This window comes from Schistocerca nitens, chromosome 5, assembly GCF_023898315.1.
Source record: "Schistocerca nitens isolate TAMUIC-IGC-003100 chromosome 5, iqSchNite1.1, whole genome shotgun sequence".
In the NCBI taxonomy this organism is placed as follows: domain Eukaryota; kingdom Metazoa; phylum Arthropoda; class Insecta; order Orthoptera; family Acrididae; genus Schistocerca; species Schistocerca nitens.
Genome location: NC_064618.1, coordinates 336,264,009 through 336,273,533, shown reverse-complemented (window position 1 = coordinate 336,273,533; position 9,525 = coordinate 336,264,009).

Here is a 9,525-nt window from a genome sequence, read left to right as displayed (position 1 = left end):
CTGAATTCGTCACTGGCATTCTTCTACCTGTGCCTAAACCGAAAGGAGGGTCTCAGGTCTCTGCATATCGCCCCCTTACACTACTGAATGCAGACTATAAAATCTATGCACGCCTCTTAGCAGCGCGCATACGCACCGTCTTACCTACGGTCCTTCCACCTGAGCAGACTGCACGTGGTTGTGGGGCCACCTTACAAACAGCCCTAGGAGAATGCCGTGACCTCATCGCACTGGCGTCGGTTTGTCGCCTTCGTGCAGCACTGGTATCCGTCGATTTCACGAGTGCCTTCGATCGCGTTCGACACCCATTCCTCCTCATGGTGGCCACACGTATGGGGTTCCCATTGCTTTTTGTCGATGCCATTCGCCGGTTACTACTTCCCGCGGTCTCGATGGTACAAGTCAATGGGAGGCTTGTAGGACCGATCCCTATACGCCGCTCTGTGCGTCAAGGATGCCCTATGTCTACTTTACTATATGCCATTGCACTTGAGCCCCTCATCACTGGACTTACCTCTAGACTGCAGGGCCTCACTTTGCGCGACTACACCTTTCACTGTAGGGCTTATGCGGACGATCTCCTCTTTCTCACCTGCTCCTCCACGGAACTCAATGACGCCATCCAATGGATCCACCAGTATGGACGTCTTTCTGGTGGCATTCTTAACGTCCGTAAATCGACTATGATGCACATTGGGCGCGGCCTCCCGGCTATGGTGCCGACCCCACTCCCAGTCAGTGCCACCCTTCGTTACTTGGGTATCGAATTTACGAGCTCCACACACCGCACAGTGGCCCTGGCTTACCGGCGGCTTTTGCAGTCGATTCGGCACCACGTCCGCGGTCAAGTGCACCGTAACTTAAACCAACTCCAACGTGTGTCCTATGTCAACATGTATGTCGCCCCTAAACTGGTACACGTCGCCCAGATCCTCCCAATGCCGTTACTCTTTTGCCGCCGCATCCAATCAGCCTTTGGATATTTCGTGTCAGCAGGGGCACTTTTCAAAGTCCGCTACAACACTCTGACACTGCCTCCTGCAAAAGGTGGCCTCGGACTCGTCAACGTGCGGGCACGATCTTCTGCACTCTTTGTCCACACTCTGTTGCGGCACTGGCAGGGGCCGGTCCCGTCCTTAACACGCAGTCTCTTAGATATCCTCCGACCTGCTTCTCTCGATCCACCAATCAATGTGGCACCTATCTCTCCATTATTGTACCACGTCGCCAATTGTTTCATGGAACTCAGCAACGTTCGGGCCGATCTTCCAGTCACCCGTCCTCACCGTACAAAAGATTATTATCGTTTGTTTATGCTGTCCAACCCTTGCGACCCCATGGTGCTACAGCATCCTGACATTAACTGGCGCACGGTTTGGGGGTGTGTGCATGCACCCTTTTTACCGTCGTCTGTGTCTGCACTCTGGTATGTTTTAGTCTACGGAAAATTCCCGACTAATAGTCGACTTTATCGCATAGGACTGGCCACCACCCCACTCTGCCCTGACTGTCAGCTCGAAGACACCGACGAGAACCGTCTTACGTGCCCCCTGAAACAAAACGTATGGCTCCTCATCCAACGAATCGTGGGCTTTTACCTCCGTGCCCCGCCGACGACGGTAACCCCGGATTACCTGTTGTTGCCCCAGACATTTCACTACCCTCTTGCTAAGCACCATACCCTAATCTGGTTTCGAGGACAGGCTTTAGAATACCTCTTTCAGAGTGGTCCGCATGCAGTCCTTGACTTCTGGTACAAAGTTGTGACCGCGCATAGCACCCTCACCCGAAAACCATCTTACCGACAAACTTTTGCCGGTTTTCTCCGCGGCGTCTTCCTTGACCCCCCTCAAAGTTGGGGTGTACCATGCCTACCTGTCACATGATGCAACACCCTTATCCACGTTCTCATGCATCGACCAAGAACAAAAACAAACTTAAAAAAAAGGAAGAAGACAGAACATGTTATATTTTGTTGTATTTAATGTTTTTCTTTTTAATATTTTTTTGTTTAACTAACAGTCATTTGTATATGTTTCAATGGTACCTTGAAGAACTCTTGCATAGTGAATATATATGTACTTTTAGTTGGTTCAATAAAAATTATTAAAATCAAAAAACAAAAAAAGGACAACAGGAAAAAAAAGTCGGTAGAGCACTTGCCCGCGAAAGGCAAAGGTCCCGAGTTCGAGTCCCGGTCCGGTACACAGTTTTAATCTGCCAGGAAGTTTCAAAACAATTCATATTCATTTACCACGTGGAGCCTAGCCCTAAGGCATAACTAGAAAAACAAAATGTTGCACTTATAAGAAATTTATCTGGATCAAATTTACAAGAATAATTGACATTTGACCAATAATATTGCCTTAGAGCAATATGAGCCAGAACGAATATTATCAAGGAAAGACTAGGCGCATCAAACAATTAATCAACAGAGTAACAGACCAGACAGAAGAACTTGAAATAGCACAATGCGCAACTACTCGCAAGATGAACGCCGATGTCTAGATGTCCCTTGCGGATCGCAGCTGCGCAAACTGACTCTCTCAGCGAGCCAAGCGTGGGTGATTAACGGCAGGGGGGTAATCCCGCACAAGCAGGTACATACAGGGTGGGAGGCAGACCTAGGGTACAAAAACTTATTAGTCCAAGTTCAAGAAGAAAAATTCTCGTTAACTGCACATAGGGGTAGCGCGGATTTGAACTGCAGTATAAATATTAAATTATCATTAGTGAAACATTGCACCAGGCCACTGTACTTGTGACTGACAAAATACCTGGGGCTTACTATGTTGAAACCTCAACAACGTGAACGATCCCACATATGCAACAAAATGCAGTTAATCTGCTGACTACACAAAAATCTAAAACATATGATTTGCAATATAATATTATCTAGGTTACAAATTTACATCGTAATAAAGACCTACAATGCTGCGCGGCGTGCTTCACGTACAATTCCAAAACTTAAATTAAGCTTAAGTACCTTAAACTTTACCACTTTTCCATCAATGAACCCACGTTAAATAACAGATCAGAAACACCCAGCAGAACAACCGTGCAGTGACATAATCGTAGTTTAAACTTAGCAGACCCCAGTCGAACTCTAATTCTTTCAACTGCTGCATCAGCACAGTTAATCTATTCTGCATTCATTCTTCACTCACTCCTTACAATTGCCATTGGCGATTCGTGCTAGTTTCTTTACGCTTCTCCAAGAAATGAGACACACTAGAGCACTTAATAGCTGGTTAGAGATCGTAATAACTCATCGTGCTAACTGGCAAAAAATGCTGCCCTGTTACTTATTGAGGGACACGAATTACATGATCAGTGCAGAGTTACTGTCCTAAAATGAAATTACTACGTCGTCTTCTCGTTGTTGGTCAGCTTTCATAGTGTTACAGTTACACAATATGTAGATATAAAACTATCACGTGACATAAAATACATGTACTGGCAGTTGTAAGTAGACGCAACAATATGTTAAAAAATTCGTGATGGCTGTATAAGTTACGGAATTTTCTACTTGTTTTGTCATTCGTATCAACTGACCGATTGGACTGACAAAGCAGTTGTTGATTCAACCACTGATAGTGTTGTAGTTGTTTTTTTTTTTTAGTTGCTGAAGTTGCTTCTCATGCTTTATCTGTTCCTGCTGGAATAATATTGCAATAAAAGAGATTATGACGTGCTAAGATACCATTTAACACCCAACATGAAACTTATCTTCGGTATTGTCAAATACTCTCGTGTCCTGACAGGGATATGTCCAGACGTGGGTACAGGCAAACTAAGCGCACAGTGCAAGTGGGACTGGCGCAGCTGGTACTTAACACTTAGCATGAGACTTAAATTTACACATGGTCTTAAGAATTCACAGTGACGGTAGCACGACAAAGGGCGAGATATTACTTCAGTCTGATACATACAGTCGTCGTACTCTCTGTTGCGAAAGTTGTTACCGTTTGACAGGTTGGGCGGCGCTAGCGTTCCCAGTTGTGAGAAAACATACAGTGACATGTGTCATAAGGATGTTTGTTTTTAATTACATTCTACTTAATTAACGAAACAACTGTTATTATTTTGCTTTCCATGGATTATTAACTTATCATGAGACATGAATCATCGTGAAATTGTTATATAAACAGCTGAATCTCACTGATTCAGTGGCGGAAGATACAACTTAATCATGAAGAAACAGTTTCGAATATCTGTATAACTGCATCTCTCTCCGCTGACAGCAGGAAAATTTAAACACTTGTTTCACGCACGAGAAGCACATGTTTCTGTTATTGTCTTTTCTTATTGTGATAGACACTTTCCTTGAAACGTAATTTTTTATGGAGTAATAATTCGTCCTTTGTTACAATTCACTCGATTTTCTAATAGACGACTATTTTTGTAAATGTAATTAGTTTTGCTCCAAAACTGAATGCGTTGAAGATTCTTGCGCTTGTGGCGCAGTTGTAGCAACAGCTGTGGAATTGATTTCTTCAGTGTTGGTGAAGTTTTTATCACGTCGAAGTTATTATCAAGTCTTAGTGGTTTTTCCCTTTAGTACGTTAAATAACTTAGGTACTGCATTCCATCCAGATTTCCTACATTCCATATTCACTGACTTGACTAGAAATGTAGCGAACAAAACTTCGTGTTGTTGGGTAGATATAAGACGTTCTTTCTGCAAAAGGTCATGTCTTCTGGTGTATATTAGTAGTCTTTTTTTATTAAAGGAAAACGAAATTCTTCAGTAAGTACCTGCACATTGCTAGAGCACTTAACTGCACTGTAATGTACAGTTTCATACGCTGAGATCCCTTAGAAACTAAAGAATAAAAAATATATTGCTGTTTTTTAGTTATTGTCGATTTGATTGTATACACTTCCTACTGTAAAAACTATATCAAAAATCAATATGAACAGTATTCGCACTCATCCGGTGTTCGGTTCAGATACGTCACTTGCTGGGCGCTTGGCAAATTGTTATCGCAGTGTGTGACAAAAACTGGACGGAATGCTGCGATTGTTTTGTTAGACACTGATATTAGTGTCAAAGAGTTACCAAAGAGAATGAATGGGTAAAGTACGTAGCCACTGCATAAAATAATAAGCAACACGGGACATCACGGCAAAATCGTGTAAGATATCTTCAGGTATTCCACATCCGGCTGAAGATGCGCCGTAATGATAAGATCCTGTGGAGCTACAAAATGGAGGGGATGTTGACTGCTAGGTCTCACTTGCTAGGTCTCACTCGCCCTAGACCTTTAGTATGGGTTATAGAGCGAGTGCTACAGCGGGCGCCTGTATCTTTGTCAAATCAGAAATGTATGCGTCTTCTCTGTGAACATAGCTGCTTCATTTGGGAGACAGAATCTCCACAGCATACTCATCGTCAAGATGTAAAAGAAAGAACAACGCTTGATCACGTGGCAGAAATAAATATTGTGAATTCATGTTCGCGGTAATCTGAATGTAACGCTCAAGCCACGATTCGAAAACACATCCAAAAACATCGTGGAATCCTCTTCCACCAGAATTACTCTCCACACACAGCACCGCATTCTGCCAATGGGGCACTCGATGTCTTGTGCCGTTTGAAAATAGGGGAAACTGCGACTCGGAGGACACACTAGATGCCCTCCATTAGCTTCTGATTAGTTTCTGCGGTTTGAAAGCAACGTTCGTTCGAAAAGTGGTTAAAATGGCCCTACATTCACTGAGAGTAGCAAAAAAAAAAAAAAAAAAAAAAAAACAAAGAGGTTCAAATGGCTCTGAGCACTATGGGACGTAACTGCTGAAGTCATCAGTCCCCTAGAACTTAGAAGTACTGAAACCTAACTAACCTAAGGACGTCACACACATCCATGCCCAAGGCACGAGGCAGGATTCGAACCTGCGACCGTAGTGGTCGCGCGGGAGAGTAGCAATTCCAACATTTTTCCAATTACTGTTCTTACTCCTTGTTACGTGACTGCGAGTGTTGCAGTATTCCTGGTGGATAAAATGTGCAGGCCGCACTGACACACTACTGAATTGGGCAGTGTGGTCATGGGAACGTCCAAACGCCATAGTTCCGTAATATCATATTGGCATGCCTCCGCGTCGACCAACTTAAATGCTGTGATTTCCTGTATCGACACCAAAAATTATTGTGTGGTTTGATTTTCATTGGCAAGCCATAAAACGTGCCTCCTAGTCCCTGTCACCTAGGATATTTTTACTATCTTGGTTCCTACAACACGCTGCATGTGTACGTGTGGTGCACTATTTTCGTCCAGATGCGTTGGAATTTCCGGGAAACTTCATTCACAGTGTACTCATGGGCCCATCCAAAGACGATACTTCCATTCCGTCACGTCTAAACGTCGATTTATTTCACTGCAATGATTTCTTAAGGGAGACTGGTACGTGCTCTGTCATGCCTAACGTATTCGATGGAGGTTGCATGAAAGCCCGGTAGCAATCTCCTATTGTCTACTGCACCCTAAAACATTGAACGCAACACTTTAAGACAGTACTTTGTCTAGTGAGCTTAACTAGAAAAAAAACAGCACTCGGTGTCAGGCTCATGATATGCCTGTAAGTGCTTCCGGCGCAAATCGACTACAACCACCGAGGCGCCCTTGGTACTGTCGTCTTATCGAGCGTTGTGACTTCTCCATGTGTTGAGTCATCAAAGGTTCTTATATACTGTTCAAAAGTTCAATGCCCTGCACTGGGGTCGTAGAACCTACATCATATGCCATATCGCATTTTTGAAGCTCCTGAATAACTCGTTGAAGCGTTGCGTAAAACTTAACTGAAAATAGCCAGTATCATTAGGACTCAACGAAGCGATCGAATACTGAAAACATTTTGGAACTGAACAAGTAAATCGAATGACGATCACTGTTTTACTCTTGTCGACTGGGTGGTGAATTCATTTATTTTTTCAGAAGGGGACGCCGACACTCTTTGCTCGCTTTCGGCCGGTTGGCGATGCGCAGCGCTAACAGATCGAGCCGCATCCCATGTAATTTTTCTCAAACGATTCCATGCGAACTACTAGTTAAAAAAGTTAATTTTTGCTTTACTTACAGCTTTATATGTCTGCGTCATTATTACGCTCCTTTATTTCATTTACGGTCATACTTACTGTAATACTTGCATCTAAGTAAGACACAACACGAAATGGTAAATTTGCAATGAAAAATAGGGGGCGCTATGATTTTGCGTTTGGTGCACATTACACGATATGTTGCAGCATATATTTTCATTTTAGACTTGAGTGGTGGTCTCTGTCACCAGTCTTGAGAAAACTGGTCTTATTTAGCAGAGTCATTTGCGACCTCTGGCACCAGTGATAAAAGCCCGAATGAAATATCAACGACATTCCTCATATCTCATAAACGGTATGAGATAGCGAAAAGAGAATAAGGGAAACAGGAGCACACAAAGAGAAGTGTTAAACGAAACTTCATTATCTACCATGTTATTCCACTAACTACAGATTTTTTCGTTGAAAGACTGTAAGCTTTAAGGGCCATCAGTATCAGGTGAAATGAGAAGTGCTGTTGATTTTAGAACAACAAAAGTGAAGATATTACACATTTATTTTTACCTGTAGGGTGGCCGAGCGGTTCTAGGCGCTTCAGTCTGGATCCGGGCGACCGCTACGGTCGCAGGTTCGAATCCTGACTCGGGCATGGATGTGTGTGATGTCTTTAGGTTAGTTAGGTTTACGTAGTTCTAAGTTCTAGGGGACTGATGACCTCAGATGTTAAGTCCCATTGTGCTCAGAGACATTTGAACCATTTTACCTAAAGGCTGTGCTTTTTCATAAGCTATTGACCTCACTTGTCCCCACTTACTAAATCCAGACAATCACCGTTTTAGAATTCTCTCGCAATTGCGTCTGCACGATATGTTACTGACGCGCTGTTGTGTAAACTCCGCCGGGTTTTGGCAACAGAAGCAAGCTTTAACATAGCGACAAGAGAAATGAAGATTTTATTCAAAATTCGCCATTCATGACACTTCCCTGAAAGTTACAAGTGATTAACAAGTCAGGCGAAAATAAATCGCTATTTTTGTTCAGTTTTTAACAGAATTCTTTTTACATACTAACCAAATCAGAGGTGGCCGATGGTTTTTGTACAGTCACCATCCAAGCGTTGGTAGGGAGAGACGTCACTTAATATTTACAAAAAGTATGAGAGTATGCTTCTGTTCAGAGCCGTACCTTCCCTCCAGTGCTCGGAATTTCTCCTTTAGCGCCTGTCCGCAACCCACATGCCATTCTCCCCATCCATGCCCTCTCGACTAAGAACCCACCACCCTTGTTATTTGTGGGCACTCTACCTTGGACGTAATGCTGTTTTATTAAAGTGTTGCAGTAATATCCAGTTACGTCTCAACGAAACACTAGTCTGGTACAAGGGCTGGCTATTGTCCTAATGTACAAAAATGCAGTGCAGTTTTGCTCCTCACAAAACATAAAAGCGTGGTATTCTTTGACTACACTAGTCACGCCACACACATGTTTTGGAGAAACAGAGAGACTAACTGGAACGACCATATACGCTCTTTTGAAGTAAAACAAAGTACTGGTTAGGATTTTTTGGTAGGACAGTGAGAAACTTTCGTCTTTATAAGCTAAACGAAACACATTTTTACCTAATTTCACAAAACTTTATTTTCGTAAAATGTAGGTTTCTTGTTGCAAACCTATTTTCCAGCACACAGCTTATTCCAAGATAAGATACTAACATATGAACTACTTAATTTATCACTTATGGGCTTAAACTGTAACAGTTATCTCTGGTGACTACTTTAATAGTGTAGTTTAGTTTCGCGTTGTAAGCCCGTTTTCTAATATACAACTGATTTCAAAGATGGCAACCAAGCAAAGATAAATGTGTATTAACCTGTCGACTACTTCAATAATTAATAAATTACATCTGTATTCTACACTCTGATGATACTCATTACTATTTTATTTATTTTACTTTACATAGTACACAATGTTTCACCAAGAACACACAGTGGAATTAATTAAAACTTCAGTTTCTTAGCTGACTGCATATGAAACACAATTAAGTACTGCTCAAGCTTATGGGACCAATGTGAAGTGCGGCTAACAGAGGAGCGTTTACAAAGTCACAGGCTTGGTTCCTGGGCGAGATTGTGTAGGAGAGATGTTGACAAATTTTTACAGCCGCTACCTTGAACTTAAAGAGATGTAATACTGCTAAGATAAAATTTGGCAAAGAACAGCGCATGCAGGGGTGTACGAACAGTTTCACGCTTCATCTGTAACGAGAACTATTACAGACTTAAAATATGTTGTATAATAAAAAGTATTTCCTACATCGAACTTCATGGTGATTAATAGCCTGCAGATGTAGACACTGAATCTCAAAAACTTGTCCTGTGCCTCTGTTTATCTCATAATTTTTGAGAGGCGTTCCTGTATAGGTGTCGCGTTGTTAGCAGTACCAGCTGTAACCAATGGTTTTGGAGATCATGATGATCAAAAAGTGC